This window comes from Mauremys mutica, chromosome 4, assembly GCF_020497125.1.
Source record: "Mauremys mutica isolate MM-2020 ecotype Southern chromosome 4, ASM2049712v1, whole genome shotgun sequence".
NCBI lineage: Eukaryota > Metazoa > Chordata > Testudines > Geoemydidae > Mauremys > Mauremys mutica.
Window position 1 is genome coordinate 78,967,786 of NC_059075.1, and position 23,808 is coordinate 78,991,593.

General features: G+C 38.1%; 1 long non-coding RNA gene across 1 annotated transcript in view; it reads left to right on the forward strand.

Annotated features, from left to right (window-relative positions):
- The first annotated feature begins 3,355 nt into the window (after positions 1-3,355).
- The window catches only part of LOC123368276, a 47,684-nt gene continuing 27,231 nt past the window's right edge, over positions 3,356-23,808 (forward strand). Inside the window, exon 1 of the long non-coding RNA XR_006578735.1 lies at positions 3,356-3,464. This is a non-coding gene — a long non-coding RNA (uncharacterized LOC123368276). The remainder of the gene's footprint in view (positions 3,465-23,808) is intronic.

Here is a 23,808-nt window from a genome sequence, read left to right on the forward strand (position 1 = left end):
TTCATCAGTATAATAGCAAATAAGCTGGCTGGAGTTTTCCTGAAGCAGCATGTCATAAGCCAGTAGTGAAGAATAGTTATAGGAAGTGAATTTTGAATTTGGGGCTGTGAGTATTCACATGGGGAGCCTGATTCTGGGGGCTATATTATATTCACCCAATCAGGTAACACAAACTTATATATATGTCCAATAAAAAGAGCTTGGTATTTTGAATGTCAAGTATTTAGAATGAATTGCTTGTAACAAATTACAAATAAGGGATTATCCATAGAAAATATTTGGCAAATAATTTTGAATTGTTAATAAATTTGAAATAATCACAATCTCTGTGTGAACAACTAATAATCAGAGAAAAGAAGCTAAATGCCTTGAAGAAATAATTTATTTGCTCTGGTCTAATGACTGTTGCAGTTTTTGATAGCCATCTTACTAGGTTACCTCAGCTACTAAAGCCAGTAGGAGCTCATCAAAGACCTCCAAGAGGTCATTATCTGTCTATAGTATGACTCTAAATACTGGATAATTTTGGTGCAGGCTTTTAAATTGGCATTGTGTTTTGGTGAATTGGAATAGAGTCTTCATGAAGCTCAAATGGGATGGCTACTGAAACCGCCTGCAGTCTAAAACTTTTATCATTACTGTCACTGAGGCATTTATCCCTTTCCTTCGAGGACATCGGCAAACAGTGTTCCAGTTATCTGACCAATAGAGTCTCGTTAGTAATCAATTGGTAATGAACTCATCTAAAGCAGGGCATTTACCTATCAAGGTTAGTTTCAGTGTCTCAGAATATAAAGTAGTTCTGTCCTTTGTCACTTTGTCCTATTTTTGACCCTGTACTTTCTTTTCTAAGTATGAGATCCATTTGGCATAAGCCCATGGACAAAGCCATCATGTTTTCATTACAATTAATGAGTCACTTTTCATATATATTTTCAACCCAGAAAGGTACATATTTTTCCCTGACTGTTCTACAGGGTGATACTCGGACAGTGTGATAGTGAGTATTTACTATTATTTTCACTGAGTACATTTTAAAAATTTGGATTTTTGCCAGATGACACAAGATTTTTGATGACAGTCAAGAAATTGGGCCAGGAATGGGTTAGTATTCTGAGTATAGGATTAGGGTTCTGGATACCCTGAATTCTATTCCCAGCTCTGCCACAGACTGTGTACCCTTGGACAATTCATTTCACCTCTCTGTCCAAGGAGGCACAGTTGAGAAATGGGGATCTGGCCATGGAGCTGCTATTTCCAGCTAACCTTTGGTACATAATGGTCTATTGCCAACCATACAATTTAAAGCAGTCTTGAATTTGCTCTGATTTCCACCTTGAGACCAAACCAGACCCAGGATTGGGAAAGCTCTAGCTTTTGTAAATGAAAGGGAAATATAACCCTCCATATACAGTGATCACACCTAAAAAAACCTTTCTTCCATTGGGAAGTATTCTAGTCCTTTGAGAGATATCCCTATATCTAAAGTGGATCATACTTGTGAAAATAGTAATCTCTTTCTGACCCGTAGGACTTTTTAACTGCACAATATATACATAATCTCAGATCAGTTTATTTTGGTGGCACCATCTTTCACTGAGATTACTCTAAAATGATTTTCTCTATATAAAGGTGTTTTATTTTATGTCAGTTGTGAGTACCTTTTATGCACCAAAGACTCCCATGAAGTTCTTCCAACTAAAATGTTGTTTAGCAATTTAGAAGTTTAAATGCAGGGGTTTGCTTAAAATACAAATATTCTCTTCCTCATATTTAAAGAATCATCAAAAATTTGCCAGGAAGCCTAGGAGTGGGATTCTCTTCAGCTTTCCATGGGTTTTATTGCACTTTGCATTCTTTTATTTCAGATGGATTGATATTTCCTGTTTTTCCATTAGCTCATTCCTCCTCCAACCCCCAACCCTTCAAGTAATGGGGGAAAAGAGGGAGCATTTTAACAATAGATATTACAGAGAAAATGGCAGCAATAAAGTAATTTCCCAGCTGTGTCTGTGCACTGTAGAAAGTGAGATTGACTATGGGAAAGCAAATGCTTGGATCTTTTTTGTTTGTTTGTTAGCTCTTTTCTTTTAAACATAGTGGCAAATAAAATAAAAGTATGTCTAATGCTGTTTAGACTTGATTGAAACTTTAGTGCAAGAATCATGCATGAAAAGAAAAAAGAGTTTGACATGGGTTCATCCATGGTTTTAAATTTTCACTTTATTCATTCTTTTTTCCCCTTAGCTGGCACTTCAATTTAATTCTGAGTCCTTAAATCCACTTTAAAGCCTCAAAAGAATTTTGCATGGTTTGAGGATCACAGAGGCTTGTGAGGAATCAATTTGCAGCAGGGGCTAAAGAGCAGGTATTCAGAAGTGGAGGCAGTGAAATGATGGACTTTGAGACATGGTCCACCAGAATATGTTTGATGTCAAGCATCAAGTGATGAGATAGGGTGTGATGATGAAAAAACCCACATACTTGAAGAGAAGGGATTGAAGGTACAGTAGCAAAGGATGCTGAAATTCAGCAGAGAAGAAGGTATAGCATTGTTTTCAAAAGATACTGCATCTCCAAGTGCCAAGCCATTTTCTAATAAACAGGGGTGGGTGAACCTTACAGAAATTAGATCACTTTGAATATGAAGCTAAAATTTGATTGTTTATCCAAATCTTACCTGACCTACCCAGCATTCCTGGGCCTGCAAAATTGGTTAGAAAGTATATTGGATAAATCATGTTGCAAGATACAAAGATCAGAAAGTGTACTTTTGGTCAAAAATGGTTTTATTTTAGATTAAGGGAAACAACATGTAAGAACAAAAGTAAAATAGTGTGTGTGTTTTCTTTGGAATGGTTTGCACTACCCTGAATACAAAATGGCTACCTGCCTCTATAAACCACAGAGTCCTTAGAGATCTAAGTGTGCAGTACACAGAAACAAACTCAGATCACTTTTCTGTCTCTTAAATTCCATAAGCACTAATTGCAGAGAGTGTAAAGAAGAGGGAAACTTGACAGAGCTCCAATGAGACCTTGGACAAAAAAAATAAGTTCTGAATAGGATTGTCAGGCCAGTGTTTCGTTGCTTTTTGAAAGAGAAGTTGACTGACGAGAGTATCTCCTAGGACTAGGCCTCAGGAGCCCAATGGTTGCTTTTACTCAGCTGTGGACTTTCACTACAGGCTGGGTTAGAAACTGTTAGGTTGATCTTTTATGGTACCTATTAAACTAATTGCTCATAGGCTATTTGCACCTTTTACTTTATGGCAGCCCAATTAAAGTAATCCTCTGTTATCTCTTTGGAGTTTATGAGTTACAATGGAGACCCACTGTTGGCTAGAGCCTGTACAGCCTAGCCTTTGGAGCACCTACAACTCTTGCCTCTGGGTTTCTGGTGCCCTGAGCACACTACCAGGTACCTGGAGGGGCCTGGTGTACCACAGCAACACCTGCAGTGGGGTCTGTTACTTTATGTACATTAAGTATACATTTATATACTTAAACAATGTCAGTATATTGTTAGCTTAGTATTGAGCTCTGGTTCCAGCATTGTGCTATTATTTTATTAGTGTTTTGCAAGGGCATTTTATAAGCTTTTCTGCATAAGTTTTGCAGAGAATTAATGATTTTTTCCTCTAAATTGGACCTTTGCATTGGAAGGAATTAGACATTGTTTACAATGTTGCTAAAATAATTTTAAGTCCATTCCTTTAAATGATTGTAGTTAGCAATGTTTATCTCATAAAACAAAAATTTAATATCTTCTGATAGTTAATTCACCCATAAGTACATGCATTTCCTTAACCTAATCTGCATGGAACGCTATATGATATGCTCTAATATGAACAAGCAAGTCTTAATAAAAGCTGCATTTTCTAATGCTAACCAAATTGCTTGTAACCTTGACTTTCAAAACCCCAGGCAAGTTTACAGCAAAAATCCCTACAGATAAATGCTGTTACCTTTGTTTTCTTCTTTTATCATGCTTCATAATACTTAGTCTTAAAAATGACTTTTGGGTTCTTATATAAAGAAGAAGAAAACACATACACACAGTTATTTTGATTCTCCATGGGTTGATCTCCAGAATCTCAAATGTCAAACCACTTGAGGTTTCTCTGAAAAGTGTGGTGAACATGTGTTCCCAGGATGGGCGGGTGGAGAAGAAGGATTTGATTGTTGTTGTTCTTGACTTACTCAAGTTCTATCTATCTGTTCCGGGTTAGTTGTTTATCAGAAATCTAGTCTTACAAATGAGTAACAAAAGATCCAACCACCATTTCCAGAAAATTAGGGTTAATAAGCCTGATTCATCTCTCATTTAGCTTAGTAAATCTGGAGTAAGTCTATCAAACTAAATGCCAGTACAATATTTACATAAGTGAGAGACAAATCAGGCCCAGTATTGATAAAATGAGGTAATAAATTATCTCTAAATGTTGTGTTCATGTACAAAAATACCTGCTCTATCTATTCTTTTGTGATGTAAGGTAATATCTAAGTATTTTATTGTTGTTTTATTTTTCTTTTTTTTGGCCAAGTGTTCTATTTATTTTAACATGGTTCACAATGCTCATTCGTGTTCGGGCCTAACTTTCATTTTCAGTTCAGATTCCTCAGTGGGTTCTTATGCCTTTCCTGTTCCCCTGTGTCAGGAGGTGTGCAGCATGAGGGATACACTGCTGGTTATTTATTATGTCTTCTGATGGGTTTCTGATGCTATTACAAACTGCTCAAGCTTTGTGCTCTCCACTTATGATACCATCAAAAACCCTTGATTGATTTAGGACCTGGTAATACATCTATCACCAATTAAATCCCATTATCCAAAATGCATTGACAGTAAAAAAAGGCCTTCTCCACAATAAACAGTGTCAACTTAATTTCTGCAAGTGTTATTTAACCATGATTGTATTTTTCCAGTTTTAATGTAGAACAAATTGCTAGTGATCTATGGTGACATGCAGCAAGTAATGCAGGTACATTAACAGCACAGCATAAGCAAAAGATTGTACATATGAAGTAATAAAGCCTTTCATTTTTATGTGGATGAGACAAGCTAATGTCATACCCCACCATGAAGATTTTTATAAATACGATAACTTCAAAAGCAGCAGGAGATAGAATGAAAAGAGAAGGAAGAAGGGTAAGTGATAGTGACTGTGATGTCAGAATTGTGAGGAGAGAATACAAGAACCATTGTTGTAATTATTATTTTCAGAGCTCATGTGTAATGGGATGTTTTGGATTTTTCTGCTTTTCTGTTACCTGTTAAGAAAGACTATTTGATGGAATTGTCATCTATTATATTAGTGTGGTTGGATCCATCCAGTCCTCTATGTGAGGTGGGGTGTAATGGGGTGTCCACTCCACAAAAGGTAGAGCAGGTTAAATTAGGTCAGTTAACTAGGTAGGCTGCACCTGGGCAGAATTTTAGGCTTGAAGGACAAGCACTAATTGATGATGAAGCCCAGCTGGGCAGGGGCAGGCTGAGCTTGGATAAAGCCAGCAAGCTAAGACCAGAAGAAGAAGCAGTCCCTCCCTGGAAGAAGGGAGATGTGTTTGAGGTTACAGAATCTGCCAAGGAACCAAATAAAGGAGTAGTCTATAGTTACACTCTGAGGGAGTTGAGCTAGTAAGTCCGGGGTGTAGAGGATAGAGCAAGGAAGTAGGAAAGAGTTGAGGGAAATAGTGACAGGGATTGGGAGCAAGGAGACTGGAGATGCTAAACATAGGGTCTCTGGACTGGAACCCAGAGTAATGAGTGGGCCTGGGTTTCCCTACCAGTCACTGTGGAAGTGTCATAGGACCTGGCCTTGGAGCAGAAGACTGTCTGGAATGGTGTGTAGACAGTTAACCCAGAGGGACTCCAATACCCTGGAAGTGAAGGGTTATATAATGACCTGGCCAGAGAGCTGAGTCATGAAGAGGGAGCACTGCATGTCCTGGAGAGCAAGGATGGATGTGGGGTGAGCAAGTTGTCAGAAGGAGTGGGGTGCCAGACCTGAGTGGAGCTAATCACCAGATCCAGCTGCAAGGGGGTTTCCAATGGTGAGTGAACCTCTTGACATGGAGTGATAAACCAATAAGCTCTTTGACTTAGCCAGCAGCAGTTTGTGGTTAATATTTATCAAATTTATTTCCCCACATATATGGTGACTTTGGGTCTAGCCATCACAAGAGACATTGCAAGGAGGGTTAATAACAGCCAGTAGGGACACATAAGTAATGAATCAATGGGCAGTGACAAATATGTCTGCTCCTATCTCAGCCTTCTATTTGCAAATGAAAGGAAATCAGCGGGGTGTGAGGATATCCTTGGCTCAAGCTGCTCTCATTCCCTCTGATCTGGTTAACAGACCAGGATGGATGTTGAGAGGGAGAAAAATAAGCAGGCTGGCAAATTTCAGTCTGCAACTGAGTCATATAACACTGCTGTACAATGGCCACAGACCATTCTGCAAGGTTTGACACAAAAATGTGCATAGTCAACAAAGGCACTAAAATATATTTAATACTATTTGTAATTCAAATGACTGTAAAACTCCAGGAAGCCCCTGACTTTGGAGTACCTACTTGGGGAATCAATTAGGGAAAGCTAACTAGAGTAACTATGACTCCTGAAGGAAGAGGAGAGCTTTTCCTTTATATAGTAACTTTCACCTTGAAGTGATTTACAAACATTCTATTAAACTGCTTATTTCACTGATAGTGCATCAATAGTACAGCAGGGAATAAAGTTCAAGAACACCGACACAGTACGCCTACATAACCAGCAGAAACCTGTGGCAGCGAGTCTCAGAGCCCAGGGCTATAGACTTGGGTTTGCAGGGCTCACTCTACAATGCTAAAAATAGACTTTCGGCTGGAGCCTATCTCCCTCTGCTTCAGAGCCTCAGAATGTCTACATCACTATTTTTAGTTTCATTGCACAAATTTGGCAAGCCCAAGTCTGTAGACCCAGGTTCTGAGACTCGCTTCTGCAGGTTTTTGCTTGCTGCTTAAACGGGACTTACAGGTCAGATTCTTAAAGGTATTTAGACATCTAAAAATACAGAAACTCCTAGTGGGATTTTCAAAATACCTAGGCACCTGATTCCCATTTAAAAATCTGTCCCTCTGACTCCTGTTCTAGCAATTGTTGTTGTTGTTGTTGTGCCTTGTACTGAATATAATGCTGATCTGATGTTACAGTCAGATCAGTGCCCCACCGTGGCAGGCACTCTATCTTGCTGTGCATTTGTAGTCTCAACCCCAAAGAATTTACAGAGAAGACAGAAGAAATAGGTATAACAAGCAGATGCAGAGAGTAGGGGAGGGAGAGCAGTGGGTAATAGGGATAGGAATGTGTGGCTATGTAGATTAGTTACAGTAGCTGCACAATTTGTAAGGTTTTTTTTAAAGATATAAATAATCAATTGACATCAGTGGTACCAGTAATCCTGGCTAGCCACCTGTCTAACTCTGCTAATGTCTCAATAGTGCTTCACATATTTGTTGCAATATATATGTTCCTACATGTGTCTGAAAGTTTCCTGCAGGTAACACATAGCTTGACATATACCTTCTTTTCCAGTCTCCATACTTCTAGTGTTAACCTCTCTGTATCTCAGTTTACTTAAGTGATATGTAAACGGTCACACATCAAGGCAGTAGCAGAGCTAGAAATGAAACCCAGGCATCCTGACTCCTACCATTCTCCTGCTTTTATGAATAGACTGCACTCCCTCCATAATCTCAGTTTCATTTTCAATTCAAGTGTCCTAGCAAAAATATAAAAAATATTTGGGGGGGAAGGGGGGAAAAATAACCCCAGTACCATAAGGCTTGTTGGTCTAGAATCTGATATATAGTGCTAATTGGCCAGATTGTTCCCTGTTGTCATACAAATCCTTTGCATTCCTCATTCTCAGCTCTTGCTGTACTTTAAAGCCATCAGATTATTTTGTGTGCCTGATGATTTATGCCTCATATAACATGGTTTATTAGAGTATATACTATAGTTACTATAGAACTAGGGCCACTACTGTTGAATACAGAAGTATTTGTATAAGGGTTAGGTACAGATAATTGCCTTCTAAATAAGAATCTCTAAAGAGACTACTGGTCCCAAACTCCTCAAGCTTTTAGGACTTGATGAAAAGTACAATTCAGTAAATTGAAAGACTCCCATTGACGTAAATGATTTTTGGATCAGTCCCATAATTTATCAAAGAGCACTTTTGGGGCAAATGGCTTAGATATAGAATTGTCATTACAGTCCATTTAAAAAAAAATCTCTCCAAGGGATCATTTTGTGCTGTGATTCCTCTTCATGCATGGCACCACATGGTGAGACTTGAAGAGTTCAGTGGTGTGAGAGTTACTGATAAAGAAAGACACAACCACTATCAACCAGGAAAGTACTGTCAAGCCAACTGAAAAAACAACTAAAATGTATGTTAGTACAGAGGGGCTGGTGCCTCATACACACAATTGCTCAGTGCTACTTTGTTGCACCATTACCTCCACTGGAGAAGAGCTTTTTGTTTGCTTGCTTTTCTAATACCTTTTATCTAATTTATATAGGAATCATAATGTGCACCCAGATAAAGTAGCACAAAAAGCAAAGTAGAATTTAAGAAGAATTTCAAGACTTATTAATTTTATTCTACTTTGTAGTAAATTTGCATCTGATAACATTACGGGCCATTATGAAATGGAGCTATAGTGTCATGCTACTCTTCCTTTAAAGCATTTTACAAACAATAATTGAACCTTGCAACATACAAATTGTTATGTCCAAATTAACACTGCAGTGGGCAATCAGAGAGAGGTTAAGATACCAATGGTGAGAAATCTCAAGCAAGATGCACTCTACCTAAACTAATCTCTTCTAGGGCAACTTTGGACAGAAACACAAACCAGCAAACTGTCAGTTCAACTTACAACTCTCTCTATACATTTAGTCACAGAATGTACTATGCCAGATTCACTGGTAAGTTTAACTGGCCAATTAAGGAAGATGTATACCTCATTTGTGTCACTGGAGCCGTGTAAAACAGCCCCAAGTGTATAGCTGAATCTGGCTCATGATATCTAAATAGTGTGAGAGGCTTGATTCCCTTCTACCTGCAGACAATTTGGGCTAAATTCATCCCATGTAACTTCACTGAAATCAGTGGAGTTACAGTAGGCTGAGATGAATGAATTTGGTTCCTCGTGTTCATATAAACAATTGAATTCTTTCTCAATTAATCCATGACGATCCATGACTATAAACAGTAAGGATTTTATCATTACCCATATTTTTGATGAAAGATCAAACAAATATGCAAAATATCATGTATATGAGCACAGTTTAACTACATTAGTAATGGACAAACCTCAGAAGCTGTAGATGTTCAGTCTGGCTGAACACTCAAAAGATTTCTTGTTTAACCTTGTTTAACCTAACTTTCATTGCACTGGTCCAGCATTATTACCTTGATATCAGTGGTGTGATTTGATTTACACTAACTAAAGATCCTGCTTATTGAATCTGTGAACTTCATGCTAATCTTGCTCCCACTGAAATCAAAGGCAATACTCCCATTGACTTCTAAGGGACCATATAAGAGTGTAAGTCTAATGGTACTTAGACTTCTAGATCCATTTTTGGAAATGGAACTTAAGCTGCTAATTCACTTTGGTGCTTTTGAAAATGTTATCCCTTGTGCTTTTTGCTATGTAGCTGCTTATGCCACAGCTCTCTTCCTTGGCTCATAGTCCAATGATATTGTCACTAGGTTATTTTATTGAGGGCTTAATCCTGCTTCAGTTGAACAGGCTTCAATTTACAGGGTGATGCCAATTCCTTATGCTGTGTAAAGTCCCACTGACTTCAATGGGAGATCTTGGGGCACTCTGAGTGCAGGATCGGACTCCTTAAGGTCCAATTCTCCCTTCCCTTACTGCAGTATAAATCAGGAAAAACTCCACGGAAGACAATGGAGTTCAACCAATGTAAAACTAGTGTGAATAAGAGGAAAATCCGTATTTTAAACTGTAAACTTCTCAAAGCAGGGACCTCGTCTTCATACTTTGTTTGTAAAGAACATCACCTCCAATAACATTATACATAATATATACATTACTACTAATTATTATTTTTATTATTGTTGCTTACTTAGTTTAATAGATATATCTGCAGAAGAAGTGAATAGGTAATTAAATGTAAGAGACACAGACCATCTTTCAATGGGTCTGTTCCTTCACAGGATAATCTTTTAAAATTCATCCAGGTATCACACCTATTAAAATTTGATTATCAGAACATAACATTACAAACTACATGACTATTAATGCTTTACTTTTATTGCTATCCAAAACCCGTTGATGAAGTACTGTAAGGGGGTTTTATCTTGGTGTCCTGAAAACATTCTAAATTCACTACACAGCACAGCACCAGTAGCCCTGGCTGACAGTGTATATCATGCCATGCATAATCATCCTAGAGCTTGCAAAAGAAATATGTGGGGGAAATATATAAGTCCAGGACAGCAACTATGAGTTTAAATTAAACCACGCTGAGGACATGATAAAACTCTCAGTGAAATTTGCAAATTTCTTATTCTATCAAATTTATTAATAACAAGAGGCCTGGTTCTAATCTCTCTCACTGAAGTAAATCAAACGTAATTCCATTCAAATCATGAGATCTGCAATGGCAGAATTGCTCCAAGATGAGAATCAGGTCTAATTTTCTTTTCATATTGCTACAGACCACATTCAGTTTTTTTTTTCAAATATGTCTATTCTGATTAATAGGAACCACTTTAAAATACTATCGCAATATATTTTAGCAGATGGGATTTTTATAATGTGACATTTTAAAAGAGATGGACTAGATTTTTATTTTGTTTATTTTGGTGTAAATCCAGATTAGTTCCAATGAAGTCAATGGTAACTGGGTTATGTTAGGTTCACACCAATATAGCAGAAGTTGGCTCAATTCTCATGTTAGGCTGCCATTTAATACTGACTCCGGTAGATATCCGTGTGTAATACATGTATATAAACAAGCAATAGTCCTTCAGATATATACACATACAGCTTGCTTGACATTTTAGGGGTTTTTTTAAGTGTTGAGCAGCCTTCCACTCTGTTTATTGCCTGAATCAAAGAGATTTGGGATGGGGACTAATGATATTCTGGTAAATCTGGAACTTTCAAATTTAACTAGGACTATTTTGTCACATTGGGTGCTTTATTATAGGCTGAATGAAGGGACATTATCCCTTTTTTCTTTTGGCAATTTACTTGAGTTGAGTGAGTAATTTGCAATGCATCATTTTTCTGATGGGTTTTGCTTATTTTTTTTCCCCGTTTGCAAATCTTCCCTGAAGTTTGTAGAATTCTTAAATGTATTCATTGTTCAAAGTGATTTACAAACGTCTTCATCAAATTAATTTTCATCCTAGATTGCTTGTGAACAGTACCTTTGTGGAAATTCCTGAACTGTAATTCTCTCACTGCTGGGATGAAAGTCATCCAGTCGGGGAAAAGGAACAAAACCATGAAACCTATGTAACTAAACAAAATGGCAGGAATTGTGGAGTATGATGTTGAAAATTGCATATAAAATTCAAAAATTGTTTTTGACGTAAAATTGCTTTCTTGAGTATTTGCACTAGTCAGGTTTTAGGACTCAAATGTTTGTGGAAGATGTTGAATAAAAGGATGTCAAAATCTTGCCCTTACTCATGATTATTCCATGACTGGTACTGTTGAAGTAATACACCCACTCATGGAATAAGGTGCTAATTAGTAAGAATAATGGTGTCAGAAAGTGACCTAGCATTTAAAGTTTGAAGAAATGTTCATGGAAATATTTCCATGTTATTAATTCAGATCATGAATACTGTGAAAGACATTGTATTTCCTCTCTTCCTCTCTTGTTATCTGGGGACTTGCAGAGGCACGCTGAATCCATACTGTTAAGAGAGCCTTTTTGAGAAAGCTCAGTAATAACATGTATATTCATTAGGAAAAAAATCATTTAGTTTATCAGGAGGAGGGTAATCACCTTAGTATGCAGATTTTTGCAAAATGTTGTACAGTCACAGATTAATCTTGTCTATATTTAGCCCAGGTTTGATACATCCATCAGGCTTACATGCGGTGGAAAGCGGGGCGGGGGGAGTTATATAATTTTTAATTTGAAAAAGAGTAAATCCAACAACAGAACATTAAAGAACAGCAGCTATTTAATCAATGCAAAGGCTAAATCACAAAACCTAATTCTGGTGAATTCTGACTATATTTTAGCATTAGCTTTGATTGCTATAGCACTTAATTTAAAAATCAGTGCTGGGCAACTTCAATGTATTTTTATAAGAAAATATCTAAACCAGAAATATCTTTCAAAGGTTTGTGGGGGGGTTGTTTGTTTTATGTTAATCCTCAACAGTCTCACTATACTTTTTAGGTCTAAGGGTAAAATTTTAAGAAGCAATTCAGTGTCTTATGAACTCATCTTTGATTTTCAGAGAGACGTAGGAGCCTAAAGATGAATTTGCAAAATGCCTATGCACCAGATTACAAAGGTGCCTAAAGATCCAGATAAGTGCTTAGTGATTCTTTAAAACACATGTAAGCATCTCATTTACTTCTGAGGGCAAAAGGAGACTCTTCCCATCCCCCCTTCCCACGTGTCCCTTTTATAAGACCCAGGCATAATAATAATTATAATACCGAACCAAAAAAAAATATTGAAGAGATCCCAACTAAGATCAAGACCTGAACGTTGTAAGCTCTTCAGGCTAGGGGTTGCCTTTTTTATCCTCTATTTGTGCAGGGCCTGTGTTAAGGCCTTGATTCTTCAGTGGAACCCTCTGTGCTTAATGTTAAGCATGTGCTTAGGTATCTGCAGGATTAGATCTAAACAGCTGTAATTGATGTGTTAATAGTGCTGGTGGCAGGGCCATTTATGCACTTATTTTTATTAGCTATTCTTTTTGTTTGTTTCCATTTATAAAAAAGGCCCCAGACCTACTCACATCAGACATAGTACTCCCAACATAACATAGCACAACAGTGTCATTCCATATGTCCAGGCGTTGTCCTGTCCTTGAGTATAGGCTAATGTGTAGGAGAGCTCTTTTAAGCACCTCCATAATCTCTGAAAGTGTGGTCAGTATAAGGCCACCAAAATCTATTTAAACTTTTGTTTTAATTACACAATATTTGTGCAAATAGGCTGAAGGAAAATCAAGCACTGAACTGGCCCCTTCAAAGTGCCCTGAATATAAACTAATTCTGTGACTTTTGCTGAATCTCCTTAAGGGATATCACTTTCTAAGGGAAGTGGGGAGGGGAGCATAACTTTTTAAAATACTTTAAAGTCTCATTATATTAATTGAATTTCAAAGTAATTTTCAGATTTGCCAGTGCCCATTTAACATTTTCCAGAAGTGACCATGTATGATTGTGGAACAGAACTAAACATCTATGCATGCTGCTGGAGATAAAGAGGCACATTTCATTCAAAATGCTCACAAGGCCTGTTTATACCTCTCTGTCAACAGTGACTGGCATCATTTGGCTTGTGTGAATTTCTAAGGCTGTGTCTACACTAGCGAGCTTACAGTGGCACAGTTGTACCAATGCAGTTGTGCCACTGTAAGATCGCTCGTGTAGCCTCCCTATGCTGACAGGAAAGAGCTCTCCTATCAACATAATAAAACCACCTGAACAAGCAGCAGTAGCTACATCGTCAGGAAAAACAGTCCCACCAACATAGCACTGTGCCAACTGCCGCTTGTCTCAGCAAAACTTATGTCACTCAGGGGTGTGAAAAAACACACAAACACACCCTGAACAACATCAGTTTTGCTGTTGTAAGTGGTAGTGTAGACATGGCCTCACTTCTATTGATTTCAAGGCTCTCTGAGGCTTTTCAGCCCTAAATAATTGTTGTCACCAACTTTAAATCAGGGCTTCTGGATAGCCTTTAAGAAGCCATATAACTGATAATATTTAAAAAATGGCTGTAGTTAGCCAGTAAGTTCACAGGTGAGGTGAAGGAACTGCCCTGTCAAAATGAATATTGCAGCTGATCCTTTTGGTAAGAAGACAAAAATCTATACTATATGTTGGTGTAGAGTTTGTTTTGTCACACACTGAATGGATGGGTCTAGTAGAATTTGTCTCAATGTGATAGTAACTGTCTGGCAGCAGTAGAACTGAAATAAGCTAAAGGGATGGATAGCTCAGGGAGTTAATAATAGAATAGAGGGCCCTTCATATCAATATTACTTGTTCAAATTTGGTCCAGGTCAATACCACCAGAAGGGTCATTAATCTCATCTGACAGTTATTTGGTGGGCTACTTGAAATGATTCACTCATATGAGGTGATGGTCTCTTAGTTTATTTCTGAGTGTACATCAATAAATATAAAAGCACTTGTGGTCTTAATCATTCAGGTCCTTGTGCCTGTTTCAAGGAGTTTGATTGTTGCCCACTGGCTCAAGTGAGAGCTGAGGCTACTGTCAGGATGAGTAAATCATAGAATCGTAGGACTAGAAGGGACCTCGAGAGGTCATCTAATCCAGACGTTTGCAATCATGGCAGGACTAAGTATTAAGTCCTCTTTGTTTAACCTGCTCTTCCAAATTTCCAATGATGCAGATTCCACAACCTCCTAGGCAATTTATTCCAGTGCTTAACCACCCTGACAGTTCGGAAGTTTTTTCTAATGTCCAACCTAAACTGCCCTTGCTGCAATTTAAGCCCACTGCTTCTTGTCCTATCCTCAGAGGTTAAGGAGAACAATTTTTCTCCCTCCTCCTTGTAACAACCTTTTCTGTACTTGAAAACTGTTATCAATTCCTTCCTCAGTCTTTTCTTCTCCAGACTAAACAAACCCAGTTATTTCAAGGTCATGTTTTCTAAAATCATGTTTTCTTTAATCATTTTTCTTGTTCTTCTCTGATCTTTCTCCACTTTGTCCATATGTTTCCTGAAATGAGATACCCAGAACTGGACACAATACTCCAATTTATGCCTAATCAGTGTGGTGCAGAGCAGAAGAATTACTTCTCGTGTCTTGTTTACAACTCTGCTATTAATACATCCCAGAATTATGTTTACTTTTCTTGCCACAGTGTTACACTGTTGACTCATATTTAGCTTGTGATGTACTACAACCCCCAGACTCCCTCCTGCAGTACTCCTTCCTAAGCAGTCATTTCCCATTTTTATGTGTGCAACTGATTGTGCCTTCCTAAGTGGAGTACTTTGTATTTGTCCTTACTGAATTTCATCTATTTACTTCAGACTATTTCTCCAGTTTGTCCAGATCATATTGAATTTTAATCCAATTCTCCAAAGCACATGCAACCCCTATCATCCGCAAACTTTATAAGTGTACTCTCCACGCCATTATCTAAATTATTGATGATGACCTTGAACAGAACCTGAAGCATAACTGATGCCTATGGAACTCCACTTGATATGCTCTTCCAGCTTGTCTGTGAACCACTGATAACTACTCTCTGGGAATCGTTTTCCAGCCAGTTATTCACCCACCTTATAGTAGCTTTGCCTAGGTTGTATTTCCCTAGTTTATTTATGAGAAGGTAATGTGAGACAATATCAAAAGCCTTACTAAAGCCAAGATATACCACACCTACCCCTCTCCCCATCCACAAGGCTTGTTTCCCTGTCAAAGAAATCTTTTAGAAAGCTATGATTTGACATGATTTGTTCTTGACAAATCCATGCTAACTGTTACTTATCGCCTTATTATCTTCTAGCTGTTCGCAGTTTGATTGCTTAATTTTTGCTCTATTATATTTCCGAGTTCTGAAGTTAAGCTGAGTAGTCTGCAATTTCCCGGATTGTCTTGATTTCCCTTTTTATAAATTGGCACTATATTTGCCCTTTCCCAGCCCTCTGGAATCTCTCCCATCTTCCATGACTTCTCAAAGATAATCGTTAATGGCTCAGATATCTCCTCAGTCAGCTCCTTCAGTATTCTAAGATGCATTTCATCAGGCCCTGGTGACTTGAAGACATCTAACATGTCTAAGTAATTTTTAACTTGTTCTTTCCCTATTTTAGCCTCTGATTCTACTTAATTTTCACTGGCATTAACTTTGTTAGATGTCCAATCACAACTAACCTTTTTAATGAAAACTGAAACAAAAAAAGTCATTTAGTACTTCTGCCATTTCCACATTTTGTTATTGGCCCCCCCCAACCCCCTGAGTAATGGAACTACTCTATCATTGTTCTTCCTCTTGCTTCTAATGTATTTGTAGGATGTTTTCCTGTTACCCTTAATGTCTCTAGCTAGTTTAATTTCATTTTGTGCCTTGGCCTTTCAAAATCTGTCCCTACATACTTGTGTTATTTGTTTATATTGAGTTTCAGATCATTGAAGATCTCCTGCTTATGTCCAGGTCATAGGTGCCCACTCCGTGGGTGCTCCGGGGCTGGAGCACCTACGGGGAAAAATTGGTGGGTGCTCCTCGCCCCCCTGCCCCAGCTCACCTTCGCCTCCTCCCCTGAGCGTGCCGCGGCTTGCTTCTCCCCCTAGCTCCCAGCACTTGCTGCTGCAAAACAGCTGTTTCATGGTGGCAAGCGCTGGGAGGGAGGGGAAGGAGAGGGAACGTGGTACACTTGGGGAAGAGGTGGGGCCAGGGCAGGGATTTGGGGAAGGAGTCCAATGGGGCAGGGAGGGGATGGAGTTGGGGCAGGGACTTTGCGGAAGGAGTTGGAATGGGGGTGAGGCAGGGGTGGAAGGGGGCAGAGCTGGGGTGGAGTCGGGGTGGGGCTGGGGTCAGGGGGTTGAGCACCTACCGGCACTGGGAAAAGTCGGCGCCTATGTCCGGGGTGATCTCTTGCCATACTTCCTATCTTTCCTATGCAGTGGGACAGTTTGCTCTTGTACCCTTAATAATGTCTCTTTGAAAAACTGCCAACTCTCTTAAACTATTTTTCCCCTTAGCCTTGCTTCCCCTGGGATCTTACCTACCAGATCGCCGAAGTCTGCATTCTTGAAATCCATTATCTTTTATTGTTGCTGCTTTCCCTCCTACAATTCCTTAGAATCATGAACTCTATCATTTCATGATCACTTTCACCTAAGCTGCCTTCCAATATCAAATTCTCAACCAGTTCCTCTCTGTTTGTCAAAATCAAATCTAAAACAGCTTTCTCCAATTTCTGAAATAAAAAAAATGTCTCCAATACAGTCCAATAACTTATTGGATAATCTGTGCCATCATTTATTATTTTCCCAACAGATATCTGGGTAGTTGAAGTTCCCCAACACCACAAGTCCTATGCTTTGGACGATTTTGTTAGTTGTTTAAAAAAAACCCAGAACATTAAGTAGTAGTTCTCACTGAGCCGTATTCAGTCTCAAGGCCCCTGAGCGTCTGCTCCTTTACTCTCAAGAGCACAGGATAGAAAATATGCAAAATGCAGATAAAGAATGGGCATGTTTGAGGAGGCAGGAGCCTTAATATGGAACTTGACTAAATGGTCCCCTCTTATTCATGCTACAAGGAAACAATCACTTACTTGGCACACAGCAGCAATTACATTCGGGATCCTTTGAGTTCTTCTATCATGGGTGAATGATAAGCAGGAGGTATTAACATTAAAGGCCCAGGTAACTGGCATCCAAGAGTCTTAAGAGTGGCTGAGGAGTTTGCTGGACTATTAATGTTGTTTTTTCCATAAGTCTTAGCAGACTGCAGAAGTTCTAGTATACTAGAAGAAAACTGATGTTGTGCAGGTACTTAAAAAGGGTAAACAGGATGACCAGATATAGGCCTGTTAGTCTAACATTGATCCCAGGCAAGATAATAGAGCAGCTGATAAAGAAGGGTAATATAATTAATGCAAATCATCATGGATTTGTGGAAAATAGTTTGGCAGGATCTAACTTGATATTTCTTTTGATGAGATTACAAGTTTGGATGATAAAGATAACAGTATTGATAATAGTGATGATTTCTGTAACCACCCAACACTTTGTTTAAACTAGACAGATACACAATTAAATGGATTCCAAACTGGCTAACTGATATGTCTCAAAATGTAATTGTGAGCCAAGATTCATCATCGAGTGGGTATGTTTTTAGTGGCATCCCACAGAGATCAGTTCTTATCCCTACTTTATTTAACATTTTTATCAATGACCTGGAAGAAAACATACAATTAAACACTGGTAAATTTTGCAGATGACCCAAAAAATTGGTGGAGCAATAAATAATGACAAGGACAGGTCACTCATACAGAGCAAGATGGATTACTTGGTAAGCTTGGTGCAAGCTAAAATATGCATTTTAATATCACTAAATGTAAATTATACATCTAGGAACAAAAAATGTGGGTCTTATATACAGGGATGGGAGACAATGACTCTGAAAAACATATGGGGTTCATGGTGCATAATCAGCTGAACATAAGCTCCCATTGTAATGCTGTTTCCAAAAGGGCTAATGCAATCCTTGGACACATAAACTGGGAAATCTTGAGTAGGAGTGGAGGGTTTATTTTACCTCTGTATTTGGCACTTGTGTGACTGCTGCTGGAATGCTGTGTCCAGTTGTGGCATCTGCAATTCAAGAAGGATGTTGACAAATTGGAAAGGATTAAAAGAAGAGCCATGAAAATAATTAAAGGATTTGAAAAGATGCATTATAGTGATTAGTGTCAAATAGCTCAATCTATTTATTTTTAAAAAGAGAAGGTTAAGGAATGGCTCAGTCACAGTTTATACCTACATGGGGAACAAATACTTGATAAGACTCTTCAATCTAGCAGATAAAGTTTACAATATGATCCAATGTCTAGAAGTTGAAGCTAGACAAATCAGACTGGAAATAAGGCATACTTTTTTAATAGTGAGGTAAATTGTCATTGGAACTATTTACTTAGGGTTGTGGTGGAAACCAATATTAGATTTTTCCTAAAATATATGTTCTAACTAATATGCGGAGACAGTTCTATTGCCTGCATTATCCAGGAGGTCAGACTGGATGACCACGGTGGTCCCTTCTTGGTATGTATGTTCCATTGACTTCATTGGGCTTTGGATCAGGCCCTGATTTAAAAACAAGTTCCTCTATGCTTCCTGTCCCGCTCATTGCATTTTATGTTGTGCTAATGTGCACAAAACTCAACAGCTGAGTTGTGCAAGATCATGCCTCATATGTAAATTCTGTAATAGTGAAAAACACCTTTTTATGATTCCCAAACTTTTGGACAATGGTCCAGAGTCACACTCAGAATTAATGGCTGAAATGCCTCCCAACATACTCAGAGAAAAATGCACCTCAAGTGCTGTACAAGGTGCATCACTTAGAAAGACTTATGTTCCAATGGAAAAGCAACAGTTCAGAAGATAATTCAGTAGCTACTGTGGAAAGTGACAGAGATCAATAGAGCTGGTGTTGCCATGTGAAACATTAATGTATGGCATTTCACAGCACTTAATATAGCCAGATGCCCCTGCTGCCCAACCCGCTCCTCCTCCATATCTCCACTGCCTTTGAACAGAGAGAAAACCCTAACAGGGAGCTAACCCACATGCTTTTGAGCAACTTTACAATAAAGAAAGTAACCTCTGAGCTGGACCTTTGTCAAATCCTTTCTGGATATCTGAGGATGTGATGCCCACTGCATCCCACTTTTGTCTCCCATGGTAGGCTTATCCTCAAAGAAATACAACTAGATGGTGAGGCATGACTTTCCTTTCTTAGAGGTCATCAGTCTTTGCTCACACTGTGTATTTCTAAGTACTTTTCCTGTTTTGATCTCTTAAAAGACTTTGTAAGACTTTTCCCACAACTGAAATTTAAAATGATTGCTCTGTGATTCTCAGATGTGTCTTGAGTCCTTTGTTAATCAATGGCTCCATGATAACCAGTGGTACCTACTGAACTTCAACTAAGTCATCTTGAAAAAGTAATATTTTTAGGAGTCTCTCTACAATTTTGATGATACTTCTCAAAGGGCCATGCGAAAAATAATAATGAATTACATTTATAATATCACACTTTGTCTCAAAAAGCTCCTAAAGTGTTTTACAAACTATATTCTTGGTCCTGAACCCATTGAGTTCTGGAGGTGCAGGATCAGGCCCTACTTACGTACATGAATCACCTCATGCCCCATTGAAATTATGACCTCCTGTAAGGTAAACCACCGCAGGTATTTAACAGTACAAAGAAGCATGACACAACAGTTCAGAAAAGAATAGTGTCACATCCATTAGAAACCACAGGGAGAGTTTGTAGGTAGGCAAAATGTCATTACCCAAGGTACAATTTGGCTAGGATTTGGCAAAGTTAAAACTCTGATGCTTAGAAAAAGTTCCATTAGATATTAAATGAGCACATGTGGTAAGAACTTTGGTTTTAGGTCCCATTTTTCAATGCATCCCTTATCACCAGCATTGTTTCAATACTGAGTGGGAAGAATGCTACCTACTGAGTTGTCATTGCTGCTTCCTGAAGCATGCAGATGTTCTGAGGGGGTCTCCCATCCAGAGGCCATCAAGGCCCAACCCTGCTTAGCTTGTAAAATCTGATAAGATTAAAGCTGAAAGTTGTATAGTTGCATTATAACCCCAAATGATGAAATAAAGAACAATATTAGTGCTGGAAATTTAAAATGATGTCTTTAGCATCATTAACCTTTTTGTAGCCTCAGTTTCATTGTTAACACTTGTCTCATACAAGTGAGTACAGCAAATATCCATGTGGACTGCAGGCAAATTTGGGATAGTTCAAGGGTATGAATCCTAGTCCTTCATATAATATAATCTATGACATACTGTATGTATAGGTTTTATAGTATGCCATTCAAGTATAACCTCTTATGGATATACCAGAGAGAATCCTGAAGTCAAGCTTCATTATACGTTTCTGAAACTTACATTGCAAATGAAATAACATGTTTTGAGAGAGGATGCACCCAGCACAGATGGCAGTTACTGATACTGCTAGGTGAACTGTTTGCAATGAACAATTTATCTGACAAATTTAGTTCTGTACTATCTTTAGAATCAATCAGCAAACTGATCTCAGTAGCCCCAGATTTATTCACTAGTCATAATTGTACATCAAATCTCAGCCTGCCCATTATCATTGAATTGGGCACTATGAATATTCATTTTATTTTTAAGTGTGACTGGTCACCTAAATTAAATGATATTTCCATACTCTGTGAAATGACTGCTACCTAGCATATGTCAATGCAATCCCGTTTGAAAAAGGACTAAATCAACTAGGTCTTTTTTAGTTCACACCAACAGGGTCTACACAGGGCAGTTAGAGTGCTTCCTGTTAGAGCACTCTGTAATTGGCACCATCATAGACTGATCTGTGGTGCGGTGTAGACAAACCCTAAGAAAAATGCTAAGGAACAATAGAGTAGAACGAGGTTATTTCAGACTTTGAAAGTAATTATTACGTGAAGATTGGGAATACACTACATTAAAATACATGTAGCATTTACTATAGTAAAAAATAGCCCATTCTATTACTTTGTTTCCATTTCCCTTTATTCTTCCAACGTTCATTGTCTTTAAGGGAATTAGCGAGAGAGAAGAGAATCTGAACCAAGCAATGCGTATAATGCAGAGTAGCTTTTGTGCTTTTACTTCGTGAGAATTTGAGTCTTTCAGTGTTGTTTGTATATCCAGTTATAATAGGGTTTGAGTGTACAAAAGAAGATTACACAGTCTAAACAGTTCAGACCTAAATTAGCTGTGTATTTTAGGCTGTCTTATTGAAACTATTTCACTGAATAGGTTGCTTTGTATTTCTGGAGAATTATATATAATGATCTTTCTCTTCCTTCTTCAGCTCAGCGGAATGTCTCGGAAGTTAAATGACTGATAAAATACCATCTAGAGGGAAAGAAGTAAAAACAGAGTTCTTGGTTGTTTGACATAAGAACATAATCACAGGAACATAAAAGATCATTTTTTGTACTGGATCAGTTTTAGACAGTTGGTCAAGTACAATGTCTTACCTCTGTTATTGCTTATCTCTGATGCTTCTGAAGATGGCAGAAATCTTCATAGTCAATTTTGCAGTACTTCCCATAGATAAAAGTTCAGTGATCTTTTTATGCCTTGAAGCAAGATACTTTTTTGCCCTTAGCATAGCATTCAGAACTACAAGATTCTATGGATATTATTCTGAAAACTGTTACAATATTGTAGAGAGTGGTCTTACTATCTTTTTTATAATGATCAGGAATACAATTCATTGTTAAATTCTATAGGGTGGTTCAAAAATGATATAGAAAGTTCATTTTCTATTAAATTTGGTAGGACTTTTCTATAAAAGCACTTAGTACTTTTATTCTCTAATGGAATCAAGATGTACGTACATGCATGAAAATGAAAAATAATAATCCAAAATATAGAAAATCTGTATCTATTCTAAGAAAAGGATTGGACCAAGATTCAGTTTAAGTTGTGGTCAATAATGTTAGTTCTTTCCAGACCAGTTGATAAAGCCTTAATATGTATCACCTATTACAATGATATTGAATTAGATCTACCCACTGGCCAATTTGAGAACTTTATGACAAGAGACAGACTATTTGCACAGAAAGCTGACAAAATAAAGAAACAAAACCTTCATCTGCCAATAAATAAAAAGACCTTGATCATAACATAAGTACTAGTGTTTCTATCTTTTAGCAACATTTATAAATCAACATTATTACCTGTCTTTGTGGCAATCTCTAATGGGAGAGGTGACCAATGATGTCTGGCAAGCTTTGTGAAGAGTGGTTTGTAGGAGGTCAGGACAAGGCGCATGCACTGGTGGAGATACTCATCTGTCAGATGATTGCAGTGTTGGATTTTTTAATGTTCACAGTAGAAATCCCAGATTTGCTGAGGTATATTGATCTGAATATCATTAAAAGATAGATGGCTAGATTCTGGGTATTCTGAAATTGGTCAGGATACTGAGTCCAGAAATCACAGTCACACTTCTCTGACTTCTGTCTTCAAGACATCTCAGCTCTGGAGCCTTACAATGTCTAATTGAAAGGTCCACTGGCAGAGACAAGAAACAGATCATGAACAAATAAAAGTAAATCCTTTGGAATTTGAAAATTCTCAAATCACATTTTAAAATTCAGTCAGCTTGTTTAGAAATTCTTACATCATTTTCATCTATATTTCATCGTAAGCAACAATACACCATGTAGGAAAGTGCAACATCTTTCCTGTTAAGTCTGTGTGAAAGATTTCAAGATTCCTCAAAGGCACAAACTTTTTTGAACAGATCCAACACTGCTTGCTCGGCCTCAGAGCTACAAGTTGAGGGAATTCAAGTGATCAGGAATATCACACAGAGAATCTACTAGTGATGTAAAGGGGACATCCATTTATAAATTCCAGGAACTCACAAGCCTTGTTGGTCTTGTAGTTTGAAAGAAATTTTGTTGTTTCTTTTTGAGCCTCACAAAACCTCTCTAACACACATCTCCTACTTAACCAGTGAATATCATTGGGCTGCAACAGGTCACTGTATTCATCTGAAATGTCTTGTAAAAGAGTTTTTAAAAGACGATGTTGCAATCTAGAAGTTGATCGTTATGTAGTTCACTAATCTCATCACAATACTATTTGTTTTTTTTCAAGCCCCCAGACTACTTACCACACAGGAAAGTCCGCTGCATCATTCACTAGCGTGTATTTAATGAAGGGTATGTCCCTGCCAAACATGAAGCAAAGCCTTCTCATTCCCTGTCATGGAGGGACCTCTGTCTGTAACAAGTAAGGTTACTTTCTG